The 21731-nt window shown below is 37.6% G+C and overlaps 1 long non-coding RNA gene across 2 annotated transcripts; it reads right to left on the bottom strand.

The window, feature by feature from the left end:
- Positions 1 to 474: 474 nt before the first annotated feature.
- On the bottom strand, positions 475 to 21682 carry LOC116870714. Of its 2 annotated transcripts, none has more exons than XR_004383279.1 (5): positions 21502 to 21682; positions 19661 to 19797; positions 10363 to 10462; positions 4312 to 4530; positions 475 to 852 (listed from the first exon to the last, which is right to left on the bottom strand). It is a non-coding gene; the product is annotated as an uncharacterized LOC116870714 (long non-coding RNA). The 2 variants fall into 2 exon arrangements; XR_004383280.1 differs by having other exon boundaries at positions 19661 to 19737.
- Between the last annotated feature and the right edge of the window lie 49 nt (positions 21683 to 21731).

The following is a 21731-nucleotide window of genomic DNA, read 5'->3' as shown; positions in this document are numbered from 1 at the left end:
AGATTGGAAAAGTCCTGACCAAAGGCAACAAAATTTCAACATGAAGCTGACTGTTAAAGGGCACTTGGATATTTGCTAAATTAATTTAAAACATATATAGTTTTCATATACTCTCCTTCAGACTCTTTGGGTTGAAAGGTACTTTGGGGACAGGTGGAAAACAATTGCATCCTGAAGCCTCGTTGATGAGATTAACGTTGATTTTCTAAGGGGCAAGAAATCCTGGTTATGGACCAGTATGTCCCAATGACCAGGAGATGCGGGCTGAAGTATTTAGAGCTGCAGAGTCTTACTATCTACAGCTTAACATTTCAAGGGGTTCGAGATTTAAAAAAAAAAAAAAAAAAAAGTGTGTGTGTGTGTAGAGAGAGAGAGATTGAGAAAGGAGACAGAAAATGTGCGAAGATGTTAATTACTGAATGTCCACGAATGCCATGAGGGTGTTCATTTTACTACTTCAGTTTCCCTACAGATTGGAAGATTTTCAGAATGATCAGTTTCCTACAACATTACGATGTACTCTATAGGAGACATACATAAAACATGCAGGTAATGATTTATACAGAATGAATAAAAATTTTTTTTCAAAAGAAAACAATATGAATTTCATAGAAACAGCTCAAGATAAAAGTGATTAAACGGTCCGATCATTTTATATGCATCGAGTGTACCATACAGTGACGCACAGCATTTCCACTGTCCCGGGGACACATACCGAGTAGCCTTTGCGCAGCCTCACCTTCCTCTAGTGGTGTGGTCTCTGAATCCATGATCTCGAATCTCAATTGAACCTTGGGTGTTGCTCAGAAGAAATCAATCACTGTCTTTCATCAGTCCCCAGTTTCTCCAGTTCTGCAAAAAGGGCATTTCCGACATTCACTACCCTCACATGTTCCATTACTCTCTTAGCAGACAAGCTTATTTCCAACTTCAAAAGAAAACAGAAATCTCAGTTGGGAAATTGCTCACCTGTGTGCTGCCAAACTAGAAAATCTGCACCTGCTGTGTGGTAGATGCTGCCATTTGGCTGGTCTAACTGCCATTCCCAAGTCCCATGTCCCTTGACTTCTCCCACCATGAGGATCAGAGAGCTTTCTCCGCGTACCACACGGTGCTGGCCAATCAGACAGAAGCAGAAGTCCATCTGCCGACTTCTGGCAACATTTCCTGATTAAGGAACAAAGTGTAGCCCACACCACCTCCTCCTCCTTTTCCTGCCTTGATCAGGGCACGAGGGGAAAAGGCCAAGATAGCTGCGGTGATGTCAACCCCTGAGTGCCGACATCATTGATACAGTGGCCATGCCAGCATTGCTTACCTTAAATTTGTCACATGAGAAAAAAAGAAACCTCTGCTTGAGTGAGGCACTACTAGTGGCCAGGTTTCTGTCATTCGAATTGAAAGCATTCCTAACTGACAAGGAGCTCATTTTTCTGCCGCCCCCCCCATCTTGTTCCTTCTTCCTAGAGGTCTCTGTGGACAGCATTCCCCCTCAATACCTTCAACCTTTCTCTCTCCACAAATTGTTCCACATCACTGGTGTTTAACACACTCAAGTCTATCCCACATTAAATACTAAAATGAAACTGTCCCCCACTCTCCCATCTTCCCCTAGCAACTGCTTTATCTTAGCCTTCCTTTCACTCAACATTCTTCTTAAAAGAGCTGTCTACACTCACTATCTCCCACTTCTTTCATAGTTATTCCTCAACTGGCCCCATCTGGATTCCCCCTGCTGCTTGATATTAAGTATTTGTGTCAAGGTCACCAACAACATCCTCACTGCAAACTCCAATGGGAATTTTTTCGGTTTTTATCTTATTTGACCCCCTTGTAACATTTGACACCATGACCATTCAATCCTTTAGGAAATACTTTCTTTCCTTGAATTTTTAAGTGTTCTGTCCTGGTTTTTATTGCCTGTCTGGCAGATCCCTGTAGGCCTATTTTAAAGGATCCTCCTTTGTAAATCTCCTGCATGTTGATATGAAATGAGAGAGATGGCTGCCTCCTCAGTCCTTCTCTCTGCGACAGCACGGTTGTCTTAAAAAGTCCCACAGAATCCCCTGAACCTGCTTCTTGCCCCCACAGTCCTCCTCTGTAAGTGGCACCACCATCCAACCAGGGTCCAAGCCAGAACGATCCTTCATGTTCCTCTCTCCCTTATTGCTCAAATCCAGTTAATCATTAAGCCCTGGAAATTCCGTCCCCTAAAGGTCCATGATGGGCCCATTCTGCTTAGTCCTGCTAATCTTATCCCAGGTTGGGCCTCTCCTGACATCCGTTTCCAAACACCTTTCACCCAGCTAACCCCTTCTCTCTGCTGCAGCTCAAGGGAACTTCTTTTAGTTGTTCCCAAACTGCCAACCTCTCTTTCACCTTTGGGATTTCCTGCGTGCTATCTCCTCTGGCCAGAATTTCTTCCCCCAAGGCTAAGTATTGCTGCTACTCGGAGTCTTTCGATTCTGTTGAAGAGGCCACTGTCTTGATATACGGAGACTAGGCTGGGTGCTCCTGCTGTGTTTCCACAATATTTTACACCCCTTGCCATCACTGTGTTTTCTTTTGTTCCAGGAGGACACATTAGATCTCTAGTGACACGTCTCCCCAAAAAGATTGCTCAATTAGATTGTAATGCCAGGATTTTCATTTTATCTACACCAAGACAGCAATTCCTTTTCAAACAGCATTGGCATTCATCAAAAACTGTGGATTAAATCCCTGGAATATTAAACATCCCCATTTAGTCTGAAGGGCCATTTACCCTACAGTGAAAAAGGGGCATAAATGCTGAAGCAATCATTTTGACAGTCACCAAAAATATTTTGGGATGGATATATCCTACATTTAAAAGCAAGGAGTGATCCTCTGTCATCCCTGACGTATATAAATTGTTTACTTTCTATTGCAATAAAAATTCCAAGAAGGAAATAAACAGAGAATATATGAACAACTAACTAAATCTATATGGATTGCCCATGATGAAGAGGGTGCCAAATGCTTTCAACAGCTTGGACATGACATCGAAGTATAAAATCTAATTAAACAAAATCTAATCGATTCAGTTAATTTAATCATCAGAGAAGCAGAGGCCAACAAGACCAAAACAATTTAAAAATAAGACCCTTATGCAACAGTATTACAAATAAATTCAGAATTAACAATGTGACATTATTGAAACATCCGGATTATTGCCAGGATTTACTGCAATTAGTTTTCTCTACTTAATATGCATGTGCTTCAGATTATAAAACCAAGAGGTTCATTTGTAAGATGAAGCAAAACAAAGACTGACAAACTACTCACACTTTTCCAATAATCTAACTGCCAACGGAATATAACTTAATATACAAAATTCAGTCCAGATAACTTTTAGAGTGACCTGTGAACTCCTTGATTCTAAGGAGAAAATAATTTTTTTTCTGTTACACAAGCTATGTTCAGAAAATATAAGACCAAACAACCATACCGTCATATTTATTGCTAAAAGCAAAATGTAGGGGCGCCTGGGTGGCTCAATTATTAAGCGTCTACCTTCAGCTCAGGTCATGATCCCAGGGTCCTGGGATCAAGCCCCACATCAGGCTCCCTGATCAGCAGGGAGCCTGCTTCTCCCTCTCACACTGCCCCCTGCTTGTGTTCCCTCTCTCACTGTCCCTCTCTTTGTCAAATAAAAACAAAATATATTTCAGTACAATAATGTAACCTTCCAAGAGAAAAGGCTGTCTATATGTATACCAACATAGACAACACCAAAGAAAAAAAGATAAAGGCCAAAAGTTCAAGAAAAAAATACCAATTTTCTCTTTTATCTATGATGTTTTGATCATTAAGATCATTTGATCTTAAAATACAAATACCAATTGCATTTGGCAGGCAAAAATTGTTATCAATATAACCCTTCAAATATATATATATATATATATATATATATATATATACACATACTATATATACACACACACATATAAAAACCTTCAAGTTCCATATTCGTCTGCTTAAGGATTTCAGATCTTTCCCTAAAACCATTATACTATTTGCAGCTAGGACTTCATGTGCCTCTATATACTTTGATCTCTATTATTAAATTTTAGCTCCCTGAATGCAGGCTCTGAGTCTTATGTAGCATTGATGTGTTAAACCCCACACAATACTGAGATTCACAAAATAAGTGAAGTTTATTTCATCTGAAATATCTGAAAGGAAAACCAGTGAATAAATCCCACATCTCAAATCGTGGTCCCCTAGCTCTTTGAATCTGCACTGGCCACCCTGGGCGCCTGCCTCCCAGAAACTCTCTGCTGCCCATACCTGTGTGACATCCCTTCTCCGGTCAAAGACTCCACTCTTCTGGCCACAGGAGTCGGCACAGGAACCCAGCTTGGCTCATCCAAAGGGCCTTCTGGACCTTAGAAGAAACGAATTCTGGGAGAAAGGAGCCCTTTTCCTTTATGATCTTGGAATAGTTTGGCTCCAAGCCTTGGAGCTGTCAAGCGCTTCTTCTCCAGCTTCCCAAAGAAAGCGGTCTTCCTAGTCAACACACTGAAAGCAGAGGGAAGGAAGTGAGAGGCCAGGTGAGCCCACACCCCTAAACCTTGTGGCACCTTAACTCTTCTCAAGATTAGATTATAAGAGCGCGTAAATTCCCTTGACTTACTTTCACTAGCTCTTGAAAGGCTTCCATCACTAGAAGCCAGAGTTCTAACTAGAGCAGACATAGATTTGTATTACTATAATGATTCTTGGAATTTATGGAGTCCAAAATCCTCACATTAAGTGTTAGGAAGATGGATTAGTTAGAGAGGTTAAGTACCTTGCCTGATCACAATGAATTTGTAAGGACTTTGGAAACTGTGGCATTCTCCAGGTTGGATCACTCACTCACTCTCACACCAACATTCCCCAGTACCACAGCTAGGGTGCAGGGAGGCAGCCTAAGTTCTTGGCAAGCAGAGGCATCAAGCCAGGATTTGGATGAGAAATGAGCATGTTCAGAGTTTGTCTCTTTGGGGGAGCATGGTGGTATGGCCAAGCAATTCCTCTGACACAACAAAGGTAGACTCTCTGGTATATAGTATCCTGCCTGCCTGGTACAATCCTAGCTCCCTAGAACCACTGTTTTTCTTTTTAATTGAAGTACAGTTGACATATCATATTAAATTAGTTTCAAGCATACAACAGTGATTCAACAATTCCATACATTATGAAATACCATGATCAGCGAATTTGAATATTATTGACTATATTCCTTCCCTATGCTGTACTTTTCATCCCTGTAACTTCTTTATTTTATAACTGGTAAATTTGTACCTCTTAATCTCCTTTGCCCATGTCACTCATCCCTCCCTTCCCCTTTGGCAACTACCAATTTGTTCTCTATATTTATAAGTTTGTTTCTCTCTTTTGTTGTTGTTTATTTGGTCATTTGTTTGTTTTTTAAGATTCCACATATAAGTGAAGTTATATGGTATATGTCATGGCCTGGCCCATTTCACTTAGCATAATACCATCTAGCCCCACCATGTTGTCACAAATGGCAAGATTCCATTCTTTTTAAGGCTGAGTAATATTCTATTGTGTATATTTACTGCCTCTTTTTCAACCATTCATCAATCACTTGGAACCATTGTCTTTTGATTGATTGTTCTGTTTTCTTTGTCTGTTTCTGACCGAGTGAGATCCAAAACTAGTTCTATGGCTCTCCCAAGATTCTGGGAGCTACTAAGAACCTTCAGTAAATCTCTTTCTGCTCCAATGAGCTAGAATTCCGTGAAACCAAGAACCTTGACCTAAACAAAATTTGGTACTCGGACATGCAGTGCTGCAATCCCACATGTGGAACCGGATTGCTGAAGATGGACTTTGAGCCGAGAAGGCACAGATACTGAAAGCAGAAAGCCAGGAACTCTTCATATGCATGATATAAAATGTTGTCAAAACGTCCCATAGTGTACCTCGGAAAGTACACTACACTATGTGCTACTTTCCATTGGAGGAGTAAAAAAAAAAAAATGACATAGAAGGAAGACACTTAATAGCAGTCCCCAGTATTCTTAAACTCCTTCCCAAATTTAGTACCATTCTGACATGGGTTTTGGCTGCCCCAGAAACTACAAAAAAAAAAAAACAAACCAGTGTGTTAAACACAGGGGATTTTATTTTTCTCACACTTGAAGATTAAATAACACTGAAGAGAGAGTCAGTCCATGCAGTTTATACATTCAAAATCAGAATCCCAAATCATCAATAAAAAAGTAAAATGATGAGTAGAGGCTAAGAAGAGAGGGAGGATGTCCCATACCATAGAAATATCTCATTGAGATCACATAGTATTTTGCTCATATCTATTGCTTTGCAGCTTAAACCGTCCTCCCACCTCTTTTTTCTCCCCATCCCCTTCCCTTTTTGTCCCTTTCTCCCTCTGTCGTTCTTTTAAAACCTATGACCCTATGGCTATTTGGGCAGGCAGTATTCATTATTCTCCTCGGAGAAGAGAAGAGACTGGCTTTGGAAAGTTGTGTAAGGTTTTCAACATTAAAAATCATGTGGCAAGACTCAGTATTAATCGGAAGTTGGAGCAGATCTAGGTTTCCTGAGGCCTGAAGTTACTACAATTTGCAGAAACTTTGTTAAGAAGAATCATAAACATTAAAAATACAAAATCAGATAGGAAAGTGAATGAGAAAAAAAATTGCAACCAATTATAAATTCTATGAAGTTGACAAACCCACAAATATCACAGAATCCAGAAAAACAGCGTAACATTTTAATTAATAAACTGCCCAGCAGCCTTCTCCAATATGCTACCTCTCTAGGCTGCATATTCTGCTCATCTCTTCAAATGCAAATAATTCTTAAAACATACTTTTCTATAGAGAAAGTAAGATTTTTCAGTCAGTTCACAGCACAGCAGGTTGAAATGTATTCTTTGTCATGGACAGTTTTTAAAAATGCTTTTAGCTTCACCACTCCTTTATTGCATGTAAGCTTAAGTTGGGGAAGAAGTTTCTGCCATTCATGAGCCCTAAGATTTCAGGGCATTTCAGTTTTCTTGTGCAAGTTAATCTTAAATACTTTACGACAACCTTCCTTCAGTTGATGATTCACTGTAGCAGGGTAAGTTTTATGTTATTTTGTGGATTTGTGCAAGATTAACAAAATCAATTTGTGCAAGATTAACAAGATTAACTCGTGCAAGTTAATCTTAAATATTTTATGACAACCTTCCTTCAGTTGATGATTCACTGTAGCAGGGTAAGTTTTAGGCTATTTTGTGGATTTCAGTATTTGCTATCAAGTCATCAAGAAGTTAAATCTTTCTCCAATGTGTTCATATAATTTATTACTCTTCATTAATTGGATTCAATTTATCCTTTTTATTTAAAATTTATCTCTCCTAATGAATTACTGCTTTTGATGTGGTCTGAAGATTTGTTACAATTTCCTTCTTGATAGAAAAATATCTGTTGATCTCATGTAGAAATATACAAAAAACGGTTTTACCTTGGGATGTTATTATAATATAATTTAATATGCTTCATTGTCGACTATAGTCCTGACAGGGGAGAACTTCTAGTTTTGACTGGATGCCAAGGAGAACTGAAACGCCTGCTTACATGCCTAATGAATTTTGTGTTTAATAAATTGTTACACACCTAATGATAGAACAAATTTTCCACATATGGATTGGCTTTTGAGTGCACATTTTTCAATTTTTTTAAAGATTTTACTTATTTATTTGACACAGTAAAAGAAGGAACATAAGCAGGGGGAGTAGGAGAGGGAGACACTGAGCAGGGAGCCCTACATGGGGCTCGATCCCAAGATCCTAGGATCATGACCTGAGCCAAAGGCAAACGCTTAACTGACTAAGTCACCCAGGCTCCCCTGGCTGCACATCTTTTAAAAATGTTTCTTCTCCCACTGCCCATAGACTTCTGGTCTTGGGACTAAAGATTGTTCATATGGCATCCAAACTTCCGGGCCCGTCTTCAATATCATGAAATTAGGTGAGCTGGTGTGGTTGAGGTAGACATACTCCTGTAGCGGCCCAGCCAAGAAGGCTGACAATAACACACAGAACAGCCTAGGAGGCACATAAGTACATCTGGAAAATGTTGGCAAAAGAGTAGTTAAGATAGAAAGAGATAATAGTCTTGCAAACAAAATATCTTACTCCTATCAAATTTACAAAAATATCTGACTGTGTGAGCCCAATAGCAGTGCCTTGGAAGGGGCTCAGATAAGTGAGGGGCCCTAGAGGTGAAGCTTCATTAGCGTTATGGTGAATACGCCTCTGCTATTTCCATAACGTGTTTCTCGTTTTAATTTATATCCACTTTTATTGAACTAGAACAGACACATAACATTGTGTAAGTTTAAGGTGAGTAATATGATGATTTCATGTTTGTATATATTGTGAAGCATTTGCCACAATAAGGTTAGTTAGCACATGGTTGACCTCACATAATTACCATTTTGTTGTTATGGTGAGAAAATTAAAGCTCTACTTTCATAGCAACTTTGGGGTACACAATGCAGTATTGTTAGCTATTGTCACCATGCTATACATTGGCTCCCTGGAACTTATTCACACCGTAACTGAAAGTTTGTAGCCTTTGACCAACATCTCCCCATTTCCCCTGCACTTCAGCCCCTGACAATCATCATTCTATTCTGTTTCTGGGAGTTCAATGTTTTTAGATTTCACATATAAGTCTTTGTCTTTCTCAATCTGAATTACTTCACTTAGTATAATGCCCTCAAGGTCCATTCATGGTGTTTCAAGTGGCAGGATTTCCTTCTTTTTATGGAGGAATAATACTTCATTGTGTAGATATACCACATTTTCTTTATCCATTCATCTGCCGATGGGCACTTAGATTGTTTCTATGTCAAGGCTATTGTAGATAATGCTGCAATGAACATGGTGGGGAGTATAGATATCTCTTTGAGAGAGGGATCTTATTTTGGAATATATCCCTATAAGTGGGATTGCTGGATCAGGGGTAGTTCTGGTTTTAATTTTTGAGGAGCATCCACACTACTTCCTAGAATGGCTGCACCAATTTACATTCCCACCAACATTGCACATTGTTTCTCTGTATCATTTGTTATTTGCTATCTTCTGTCATTTTGATAATATCCATTCTAACAAGTATGAGGTAATATCTCACTGTGGTTTTGATTTGCATTTCCTGATGTTAGTGATGTTGAGCACTTTTTCATAGATTTATCAGCTATTTATGTGTCATCTTTGGGAAAATGTCTATTCAAGTCCTCTGCCCATTTTTTCCATTGGATTGTTTGGGTTTTCTTTTCTATTGAGTTGTAGGAAGTTTCTTATATATTTGGATTAGTATCCCCTCATCAGAGAGATGGCTTGCAAATATCTTCCCCCATTCCATAGGCTGCCTTCTCATTTTGTTGATCATTTCTTTGCTGTGCAGAAATTTTTTAGCTTAATGTAGTCCCACTTATTGATTTTGGCTTTGTTTTAATTTTAAGATGTAAGTCTTGCATAGTCAAAATTCAATTCTCCTTCCATTTTTAAATGTTGGTAGAGAAAGAGCAAAGAAGTGGAAATAGAACAGAACTTTTCCCCATGACATGAACATTTCTAGAAAATTCTACTTTTCTTCCTGGGACCCAAAGGAGGGTTCTTACTTTCTCTCCTTTTACCCACTTCTCTTAGGCTCAATTTCTCACTGTGTGAAATGCAGGAATTCAAAGACTTCCAAATGTTATGTCCCAATGAATGAATGAGCTCACTGAGTTATCAGAACTGAAGCCTTGAGAGGCCTGGTGCTGTGATCATGGCAGGTCCGAATCATTTGTGAGGGGAAAGCAAAAGCAATGTAGGAAAGAAATCCTGTGTGTCTGGGAGGTGGCACAGCACAGCCCACCCTGAGACCTGTTTAGAGGGCACTAAGAAAGAAGACACTATTCTGGGAAAATGGGATCCTAATATAGGGGTAATGGAACACAGGATTGGGGTGATGACATGGGCAGAGTAAACCCAAAATAAACTTTACCAGGTTGCTTTGTTTGGGACTATTCTCTAAATCCATCATTTGCCATACACATAATGGGCAAACATATATAGCCATACTTAATGTCGAGATATTTTAAAATTTTTGATAAACTTGAAATAAATATTATGAAAAAGAGTATATAAACCACAAATGTTTAAAGGTATCCAAATCCTGAAAGGCAAAAGGGCTATAAACACGGCATGACCCTGGGCATACACTGCCAAGTTCAGAAGGGCCAACTAATGAATATTATGATTGATGAACTGATGACAGTGATAAGAAAGTAAGGGATTCTTACAGCTATAACTGTAAAAATATGCTTACTTACCCATTCTAGTCCCTGCTTGTGCAATATCTCCTGAAAATATTTCCACTACTGCCCTCTGTTTATGATGTACTGAAAGTCAAAGGACTACTTCTCAAGGACCCTATTAACAAAGTGTAGAAATTAATAAATGCATACCTCAAAATATGACACAAGCCTGTATCTGCATACCATGAAAGAAGATATTTTCCTGGATCATGTAATTATCTCTGATTTGTATGATCACTATAAAGAATTTATTATTACAGGTTTTCCCAATTATACCATGCATGGTAACAAAAATAAACACCTCATAAAGTGATAACACTCTTAGTCATTCATAAATTAATAATAATAAATTTTATCTGAGGAATACAACTCAACACATGGTATTAATAGCTTAAAAGAATCACTAAAATTGTCTTTGTAAAATCCTTTTTTTTTCCCATTTTCCCTCTTTTATTTGACTTATGTCTACAATTTTCTTCATATGACAGATGATTTTATTTTTATTTTTTTTTTAAAGATTTTATTTTTATTTATTGGACAGAGAGAGAGATCACAAGTAGGCAGAGAAGAGGCAGGCAGAGAGAGAGAGGAGGAAGCAGGCTCCCCGCTGATCAGAGAGCCCGATGCGGGGCTCGATCCCAGCACCCTGGGATCATGACCTGAGCCGAAGGCAGAGGCTTAACCCACTGAGCCACCCAGGCGCCCCTGACAGATGATTTTAAATGATATGTATATCATGGCGATAGATCAATTTCTCTTAAAGAATATCCACATCATATATGATCTATAGCTATTGGATAGTTTATTATAGAATGATAATTTATCCTAGTTTGAAACAGAATTCAAGTACAGAAATACGTAATTAACAATGTTAATTGTTAGAACTGTTACAATGTTAAGGATTTAGCAACCACCTTCTTTGAAAGGTGTGGTCATTTGGAAGGTCACTAGAAAGGGTGAAAGTTTAAGGTCTAGTTCTGCCTGTTTTTCTAAAGACCTGCTTGTCCTTCATTAAGTCAGTTCATTTCCTCATAACTTAATTTTCCTTTTTAGTAAAAGGCAGATCCTATCAGCTTCTGAACTGCTTCACAGAGCTACTATGATGAAACAATATGGCATCAGATGTGAAACATTTTAAGGACAAATACAAGACATAATTATTTTAATGACCAATAATTAAACTACTTTTCCCATTATGTTTACTGTCAATTTCTCAGTCTAAAGCCAACTTAATGCATCTATTTGATAATCTAATTATGTGACTAAATTGAGCTTCATGGAAACACCATGAAAAATAGACACAGGTACTGTTTTCTTTTTTTTTTTTTTTTTTAATAAACATATAATGTATTTTTATCCCCAGGGGTACAGGACTGTGAATCGCCAGGTTTACACATTTCGTACAACTCATCATAGCACATACCCTCCCCAATGTCCATATCCCCACCACCCTCTCCCGTCCCCCCTCCCCCCAGCAACCCTCAGTCTCTTTTTTGAGATTGAGTCCTTTATGGTTTGTCTCCCTTCCAATCCCATCTTCTTTCATTTTTTCTTTTCCTACCCCCAACCCCCCCACATTGCATCGCCACTTCCTCATATCAGGGAGATCATATGATAATTGTCTTTCTCCAATTGACTTATTTCGCTAAGCATAATACCCTCTAGTTCCATCCACGTCATCGCAAATGGCAAGATTTTCATTTCTTTTGATGGCTGCATAGTATTCCATTGTATATATACACCACATCTTCTTTATCCATTCATCTGTTGATGGACATCTAGGTTCTTTCCATAGTTTGGCTATTGTGGACATTGCTGCTATAAACATTTGGGTGCACGTGCCCCTTCGGAGCACCACGTTTGTATCTTTAGGATATATACCCAGGAGTGCAATCGCTGGGTCATAGGGTAGCTCTATTTTCAGTTTTTTGAGGAAACTCCACACTGTTTTCCAGAGTGGTTGCACCAGCTTGCATTCCTACCAACAGTGTAGGAGGGTTCCCCTCTCTCCACATCCTCGCCAGCATCTGTCATTTCTTGATTTGTTAATTTTAGCCATTCTGACTGGTGTGAGGTGGTATCTCATTGTGGTTTTGATTTGTATTTCCCTGATGCCGAGTGATGTGAAGCATTACAGATAATGTTTTCAAGCATCCTTTAATACAAACACCTTACAAACCACACACTAAAAGTTGGCTTTCAGATGGTAGCTCCACTTGTGGTGAGCATAGATAGCATCATGTATAGAGGAGTTGAGTCACTCTGTTGTACTCTGGAAACTAATGTAACCTTATATGTCAACTATACTCAAATTAAAAAAAAATTAACAAAAATGAATTTTAAAAAGTTTTAAAGTTGGCTTTCACAATAACCTTTCAGTTTAGGTTCTATATTCACTAATTCTAATTCAGTGAATTAAATACAGCAATTAAACCCTAGCCACTTATAGAGTACATATTTCTCTGTAGAGTGAAATTTCTACACTTTGACACCTGCTTCCTGTTTCAGGGTTTTATCAAGCATCTAAAATTTCTCATATAATTCTAAATAACCCCTAACTTTAAATCCTCCCCTTACCACACATTAGTCTACAAAATAAAACACAAGAGTTCTTGGAGTTTGGGGTCGGGGTAGGGGGCTTTATAAAATGAAATGAATAACAGACTGCAAAAATTCTGAAACCAAGAATTCTCTAAAAAGTTTGTCAAATTAAAATATTTGGCCAATATCTTGTTGAGCTATTTTATATAGAAGAGAAAATTCCTAAATAGAAAAGAGTGTCAATAGATTATGACACAGAAAACTGAGCTACTTTATTTTAACATATCTGGGATTATAAGTAATAATATTGTTTACTCTTTTAAAAATTTAATACATTATCTGTTTTTATGTTATTCGAACTGAAATAATTCAGTTACAAAGGTTGTGGATCATTCTCAATGATTCTACACTAAAACGAAACTCTTGCTCTTAGAGGTTAAAAGTTCAGGAGCTAGAACTGGGCTGTAGGGAGTTCAGAATCTGGCCCTGCCCCTCATTGGCTGTGTGCCTGAAGACAAATTATTCCACCTCTCTGTGTCTCAGTTTCCTCACTTACAAAATAGAAATACTAATAGATCTACCTAAAAGGGTTGTGATGAGGGCTGAATGAAAACCCAAGCAGAGCACTTGGAACAGAGCCTGGTACACACTTCCTACATTGCCATTGTTTCCCAAACACGTTCCCATCTTTTATTAATGCTTATTAAGTGAAAGCAATTACTATGTACCAAAATATCTACAAATAATCCAGAATAGTAATATGGTCAAACCTTTGTGAGTGTGACTGTCAGAGGTAAAATGTCCTAAGAAATTATTCAAAGGATTAAACTTGTAAATAGAAAATATATATAAGGCACACCTATGAGAGTGTTGCTGGGACTAAATATATGGATAGGGAAAGAAAGTACCTAGATAAGGTCAAATTAATCATCCAGAATTTAATGAGATCTTGATCATACTTCATTTTGTTTAATGTGGCCATTCACATTTTAAAAAATAATCTCAAAATGCCTTGAATTAAATTAAATAAATGAAATTGATTTTTAATGTGTGGTTGTAATAGATTTTGACATACTTTATATGTTGATTTTTATTTACTTATTCACTTATTCATTCCTTTTTAAATTTTTTTTATTTATTTTTAAAATTTCTTTTCAGTGTTCCAGAATTCATTGTTTATGCGCCATACCCAGTGCTCCATGCAATACGTGCCCTCCGTAATACCCACCACCAGGCTCACACAATCTCCCAGCCGCTCCCCTCCAAACCCCTCAGTTTGTTTCTCAGAGTTCACAGACTCTCATGGTTCGTCTCCCCCTCTGATTTCTCCCAAATCACTTCTCCTCTCCATCTCCCAATGTCCTCTGTGTTATTCCTTATGCTCCACAAATAAGTGAAACCATATAATTGACTGTCTCTGCTTGACTTATTTCACACAGCATAATCTCTTCCAGTCCCATCCATGTTGATACAAAAGTTGGGTATTCATCCTTTCTGATGGAGGCATAATACTCCATGGTGTATATGGACCACATCTTCCTTATCCATTCGTCCATTGAAGGGCATCTTGGTTCTTTCCACAGTTTGGCGACTGTGGCCATTGCTGCTATGAACAGTGGGATACAGATGGCCCTTCTTTTCACTACATCTGTATCTTTGGGATAAATACCCAGTAGTGCAATTGCAGGATCATAGGGTAACTCTATTTTTAATTTCTTAAGGAATCTCCACACTGCTCTCCAAAGTGGCTGCACCAACTTGCATTCCCACCAACAGTGTAAAAGGGTTCCCCTTTCTCCACATCCTCTCCAACAAATGTTGTTTACTGTCTTGTTGATTTTGGCCATTCTAACTGGTGTAAGGTGGTATCTCAGTGTGGTTCTGATTTGAATCTCCCTGATGGCTAGTGATGATGAACATTTTTTCATGTGTCTGTTAGCCATTTGTATGCCTTCTTTGGAGAAGTGTCTGTTCATGTCTTCTGCCCATTTTTTGACGTGATTATCTGTTTTGTGTGTGTTGAGTTTGAGGAGTACTTTACAGATCTTGGACATCAGCCCTTGGTCTCTCGTGACATTTGTGAATATCTTCTCCCATTCCATGTGTTGCCTCTTTGTTTTGTTGACATTTCCTTTGTTGTGCAGAAGGTTTTTATCTTGATGACGTCCCAAAAGTTCATTTCTGCTTTTGTTTCCTTTGCCTTTGGATACGTGTCTTGAAAGAAGTTGCTGTGGCCGATGTCAAAGAGGTTACTGCCTATGTTCTCCTCTAGGATTCTGATGGATTCCTGTCTTACGTTGAGGTCTTTTATCCATTTCGAGTTTATCTTTGTGTATGGCATAAGAGAATGGTCGAGTTTCATTCTTCTACATATCGCTGTCCAATTTTCCCAGCACCATTTATTGAAGAGACTGTCTTTTTTCCACTGTATATTCTTTACTGCTTTGTCGAAGATTATTTGACCATAGAGTTGAGGGTCCATATCTGGGCTCTCTACTCTGTTCCACTGGTCTATGTGTCTGTTTTTATGCCAGTACCATGCTGTCTTGGTGATCACAGCTTTGTAGTAAAGCTTGAAATCAGGCAATGTGATGCCCCCAGTTTTGTTTTTCTTTTTCAACATTTCCTTAGCAATTCGGGGTCTCTTATGGTTCCATACAAATTTTAGGATTGTTTGCTCCAGCTCTTTGAAAAATGCTGGCGGAATTTTGATTGGAATGGCATTGGAAGTATAGATTGCTCTAGGCAGTATAGACATTTTAACAATATTTATTCTTCCAATCCATGAGCATGAAATGGTGTTCCATCTTTTTGTTTCTTTTTAAATTTCTTTCATGAGTGTTCTGTAGTTCCTTGAATACAGATCCTTTACCTCTTTGGTTAGGTACATTCCCAGGTATCTTATGGTTCTTGGTGCTATAGTAAATGGAAGCGATTCTCTAACTTCCCTTTCTATATTTTCACTGTTAGTATATAAGAAAGCAAATGATTTCTGTACATTGATTTTGTATCCTGCCACATTACTGAATTGCTGTATAAGTTCTAGTAGTTTGGGGGTGGAGTTTTTTGGGTTTTCCATACAAAGTATCATGTCATCTGTGAAGAGAGAGAGTTTGACTTCTTCATTGCCAATTTGAATACCTTTCTCTTTGTCGTCTGATTGCTGTTGCTAGGACTTCTAATACTATGTTGAACAAGAGTGGCAAGAGTGGGCATCCTTGTCATGTTCCTGATCTCAAAGGGAAGGCTGTCAGCTTTTCCCCATTGAGGATGATATTCTCTGTGGGTTTTTCATAGATAGATTTTATGAAGTTGAGGAATGTTCCCTCTACCCCTATATTTTGAATTGTTTTAATCAGGAACGGATGATGTATCTTGTCAAATGCTTTTTCTGCATCAATTGAGAGGACCATGTGGTTCCTCTCTCTTCTCTTATTGATTTGTTCTATCACATTGATCGATTTTGCGAATGTTGAACCAGACCACAATGCTATGAAACTGAAGTCAACCACAAGAAAAAGTTTGGAAGGAATTCAAACACCTGGAAGCTAAAGACCACCTTGCTTAAGAATGTTTGGATCAACCAGAAAATCAAAGAAGAACTTAAACAATTCATGGAAACCAATGAGAATGAAGACACTTCGTTACAAAACCTATGGGATACGGCAAAGGTGGTCCTAAGGGGGAAATACATAGCCATCCAAGTCTCCCTCAAAAAAACTGAAAAAGCCAGAATACACCAGCTCTCTTTATACCTTAAAGAACTGGAGAATCAACAACTAATTAAGCCAACCCCACATACAAGAAGGGAAATAATCAAGATTAGAGCAAAGATCAATGAGATAGAAATCAGGGACACAGTAGAACACATCAACAAAACTAGAAGCTGGTTTTTGAAAGAATCAATAAGATCGATAAACCATTGGCCAAACTAATCCAAAAGAAAAGAGAAAGGACCCAAATTAATAAAATTATGAATGAAAAGGGAGAGATCACGACTAATACCGAGGAAATAGAAACAATCATCAGAAATTATTATCAACAGTTATATGCCAGTAAGTTAAGCAATCTACACAAAATGGATGCATTCCTGGAAACCTATAAACTTCCAAAATGAATCAGGAAGAAACTGACAGCCTGAATAGACCAATATGTAGTAACGAGATTGAGGCAGTGATCAAAAACCTCCCAACAAACAAGAGCCCAGGAACTGATGGATTCCCTGGGGAATTCTACCAAACTTTCAAAGAAGAAATAATACCTATTCTCCTGAAGCTGTTTCAAAAAACAGAAACAGAAGGAAAACTTCCAGACTCTTTTTATGAAGCCAGCATTACCCTGATCCCCAAACCAGGCAAAGACTCCACCAAAAAGGAGAATTTCAGACCAGTATCCCTGATGAATATGGATGCCAAGATTCTCAACAAGATCCTAGCTAATAGGATCCAACAGTACGTTAAAAAGATTATCCACCATTACGAGGTGGGACTTACCCAAGGGATGCATAGGTGGTTCAACATTTATTCATTTATTTATTTATTACTTTTCATATAGTATCCAATCCCCACTAGAGCCCAATGTAGGACTTGAACTCATGACCCTTAGATCAAAATCTGAGCTGAAATCAAGACTCATATGCTTAAGGGTGCCTGGGTGGCTCAGTTAAGCGTCTCCTTCAGGTTAGGTCCAAATCCCAGCGTCCTGGGATCAAGTCTAGCGTCAAGCTCCCTGCTCAGCAGGGGAGTCAGCTTCTCCCTCTCCCTCCCCTGCTTATGCTCTCTCTCTCTCAAATAAATAAATATAATCTTTTAAAAAAAGAGTCAAATGCTTAACTGACTGAGCCACCCAGGCACCCCTGTGTTGATTTTTTAGCAAAAATAACTAAATCTCTGATCCCTTTTCTAGGAAATAACTAGAAATTTTCCAGCAAGAATGGACAAAATATTATTTCTGTTTTTACTGCTAAAGAACAATATATGTTAAGTAGTTAAAAGTTAGAAATGTAAATACCCATAGCCCTCTAAAAACATTTTAAGAAAACCATATGTGTGATACCCAAGAGCCTAAGCATAACATAAATATTAAAGGTGGAACAAGAAAGGAAAGGAATGGAATTGTGGCGAGTTTTGCCACAGGCATACAGAAAATTCAAATTAAATAAAAAGCATGTTATAGAACTATTGACTATTTCTTTTAAATACACACTATCAAATAGTAGTAACCCAAAATTTATAACCCATTACAACTTAGCTAGATGGGTCTTTATAATAAATACTTTCATACGTAAGTGATTAAGAATATTCCAACCAATTCTTTAACATTGGAATAAGAAATCTTATATTTTACTTATTCTATTTACATTTGTTTCAGCTTGTGTTTCATATGTTTCTTCAAATTCTAAAATTTGAAGGTGAACCTCACTATAATCTTCCAAACTAGCATCTTCAAATATGAGTTCTACAGCAAAGGATATGATTTTTAAAAAAGTGAATGTGATAAAGAGGTACAAATTTACAGTTATGTTCACAGAGATGAAAGTACAACATAGGGAATGCAGTCCATAATGTTGAAATAATGTTGTACAGTGACCACATTTATGGTGGTGAGCACTGAGTAATGTCTAGAATCGCTGAATCACTATGTTGTACACCTGAAGCTAATATAACACTGTATGTCAGCTATACTTCAGCAATTAAAAGTCTATAAATAAATAAACACAGTGAAAACAAGCATCATCACCAGATTCCAGCCAAATACTGTTTGGCTGGAATGATCTAGGCCTGCTGCTTGCTGGCTATCTCCATGACAAAAAAGGGAGGTTGGCAAGTGTTCAAGGACCAAATGAATTTTTTTTTTTCCTCCTAAAATCCAAATCATTAAAAGAGAAGGAAAAGAAAAAAAATATTCATGAATTTACAGTAGATCAATTCCAACATTCCCTTTGTTGTTGTTCTCGATCACAGTCACCTGTTTCAAATGTCAACCACAGCTACAGCTAAAGGGCTAGGGCAAGGCTAGCAAGTCATCCTGAATATAGCTTTAGCTTCAAACCACAACATTTGATTTGTTACAGCTTCAATGCCCCTATTTTCTAAACAGTCTAAAATTGAAGATTTCCACTTTGATACAATAATTACACGTATATGCAAGTACTTTTTACATTTCTTAGATACTAGAGTTTTGGGGGTTCTGTTGTCTCTGAAAGTTTTGTTATTAATTCAGTATATTATAGAAGGTCAAAGAATGTGGTCTATAAAATGTCTAGTTTCTGACACAGATTAAGGTGGCTTTGAGGATGCTTCGGAACAGGATGCATACTAGTCTCATGAGTGAGAATGTTCTGTCTGTAGCTATTAATTCAACTTTTATATTATCCCAATATTCTATGTTCTTTTAATTGTTTATATAAGGGGCACCTGGCTGGCTCAGATAATTAAGCATCTGCCTTTAGCTCAGGTCATGATCCCGGGGTCCTGGAATCTAATCCCGCATCAGGCTCCCTGCTCAGCGGGGAGCCTACTTCACCCTCTCCCTTTGCAGCTTCTCCTGCTTGGGCTTGTGTGCTCTCTCTGTCAAACAAATAAATAAAATCTTCAAAAAAAATGTAGAACTTCCCCCAAAACTAAACTACTAATAGTCTACTGTTGACTGAAAGCCTTACCAATAACATATACAGCCAATTAACATATATTGTATGTTACATGTCTAATATATTCTCAAAATAAAGATAAATATTATTAAGAAAATTATAAGAAATAGAACATCTGCTTACAGTATTGTACTGTATTCATCAAAAAAGAATCCATGTATAAGTGAACAAGGGCAGTTTAAACAGTGTTCAAAGGTCAACTGTAAAAGGAATAAAGAGGCCTTTTGCTCCTTGAATCCACACTGCTCCACATTCAATTCCTAAAAATTGAGAAGAAAAACAGGATCAATTGTTTTAATACAAAACCTGCTCATTACTTTTAATAAAAAAGCTGTTTTTTAAAGTGGACTAAAAAGTTAAAGAAAGGCGAATATTAGAAATTCCTTTAAAATGAGTAATAGCTTATTTTAACTTGTTATTCATTTACACCACATCACCAACAAAATCACCATAGGCTTCTGAGAACATCCTTGTGAAATGGAAAGATCTTTATTTGCCTCACCAAGTTCCAGGAAAGATGGGCTAATTACAGTTTAATACCATTCATATTCTGATGTTATAAATGCAGTTGTGTGCTATTTTATACATATCTATGTCCATTAAGTATAATCTCTCTCTGAACTAAACAACATCTAAAACACTACTCTGGCTGAAGAAATTGTGTTCTGAGAATAAAGTGGGTGTTAATAAGAACTGATCTAGGCAAGGAGATGCAGATCAGTGGATAAATAACATACATGTTTGCATTATTTGGTAAATGTAATAGATGTATAGTTTTTTTGCAAATAACGGAATTTTCAAGAGAAGTAAAATCTTGGTTACTATCTTCATGTCACTGAGAGCGCTCTGAAAGTTTCATACTAACCTATTTAACAATATTATGCAACAAATACAAAGAAACTCTTTAAATTCTCAAAACAAAGATTCTAGAAATATGACAGTGTTATCACACTTTTATCTTTAGCATTTATTTGACCAAACGAATCATCTTGTGTCTGGGAGCATGGACTTATTACAAGAGAAAGGAATCGGAAGTCTGGAAGACCCAGATTTAATTCCCCAGTTTAGCTGTGTCTTTTCAGGCAAGTTACTCAACCTCTCTGTCTCCCTTCCCTCTTGTGCAACCTGAGTAAAATAACTACTTGGGGAAGAGAGTTGCAAAGATTACACCTCTGAAGAGCCTACCTCATACACTAGGAGTAGTAAACCCTAGTTGGGGCTCCATTAATTTCCCTCCTCTTTTCCCAAATGACCATTCAAAAACCATGTGCATTTCGAACTGAATTTCTAGCTGCACACCATTCAAAGTGAAAAACATTATAGCTGATTCGTGTTCTAAAATCTGAAATGGGTCTTTAAAAGCTCCTCATATCTAAATGATCTGAAGCAATATTATTTCAATAAGTTCAATAAAGTTCTCTTAAAATTTGTTATATTTTATGACCTAATTAGCTATGTCTTTAAATATATATACAAGTGCTGGTTTAAAATCAAGATGCTGGTCAAACAGAAATGTAACTGAACCCCTTAATTCAGGCATATAATGTAACAAAACAGCCTGCAGTACAATAAAGTCAGCAAAGTAAACACTGGAAGGAGATAGTCAGCCTTGTTGTCTCTGTTAAACATGTCAAAGTGCTACATCTGAAAATATGTGAAAAATCTGCCTATTTTCCATCTGTTATATTTCTCAGAGGATGACTGAAAGTTCATGTGAAAGTTCACTGTAAGTTCAAATATGTCATATGAGGTCATTTGCAGGGTAAAGGTTCACTGGGAGTTTATTATTATTTTTTTAAAGACTGAAGGGGAAAAAGAATAAATAGACTAATTAAAGCTATTTTATATTGCATTATGACCACTGCGTTTTTAAGCATCATTAATAGAAAGTATAAATTTTAAAAGGCCATATGCGTGCTCAATGGCAATAACAATAATTATAAGGAAAGTGCCTAAGATAGTACCCTTGGGATTCTTCTTAGAGAAGAGTCTGTAGATCAGTTTTTGTTGTTCTACATACCACTTTAAGTACAACAGTTGCTATATTTTACATTGTATTGAATAATTTGTTTAAACCGCATATTTAAAAATAGTTCACAGGGGTGCCTGGGTAGCTCAGTCAGTTAACCATCTGCCTTTGGCTCAGGTCACGATCCTAGGGTCCTGGGATGGAGTCCCACATCCAGCTCTCTGT

The sequence above is a fragment of the Lontra canadensis genome, unplaced genomic scaffold (genome assembly GCF_010015895.1).
Source record: "Lontra canadensis isolate GAN:19392208 unplaced genomic scaffold, GSC_riverotter_1.0 scaffold1, whole genome shotgun sequence".
Lineage (NCBI taxonomy): Eukaryota > Metazoa > Chordata > Mammalia > Carnivora > Mustelidae > Lontra > Lontra canadensis.
This window is presented reverse-complemented; position numbering and strand designations above follow the sequence as displayed.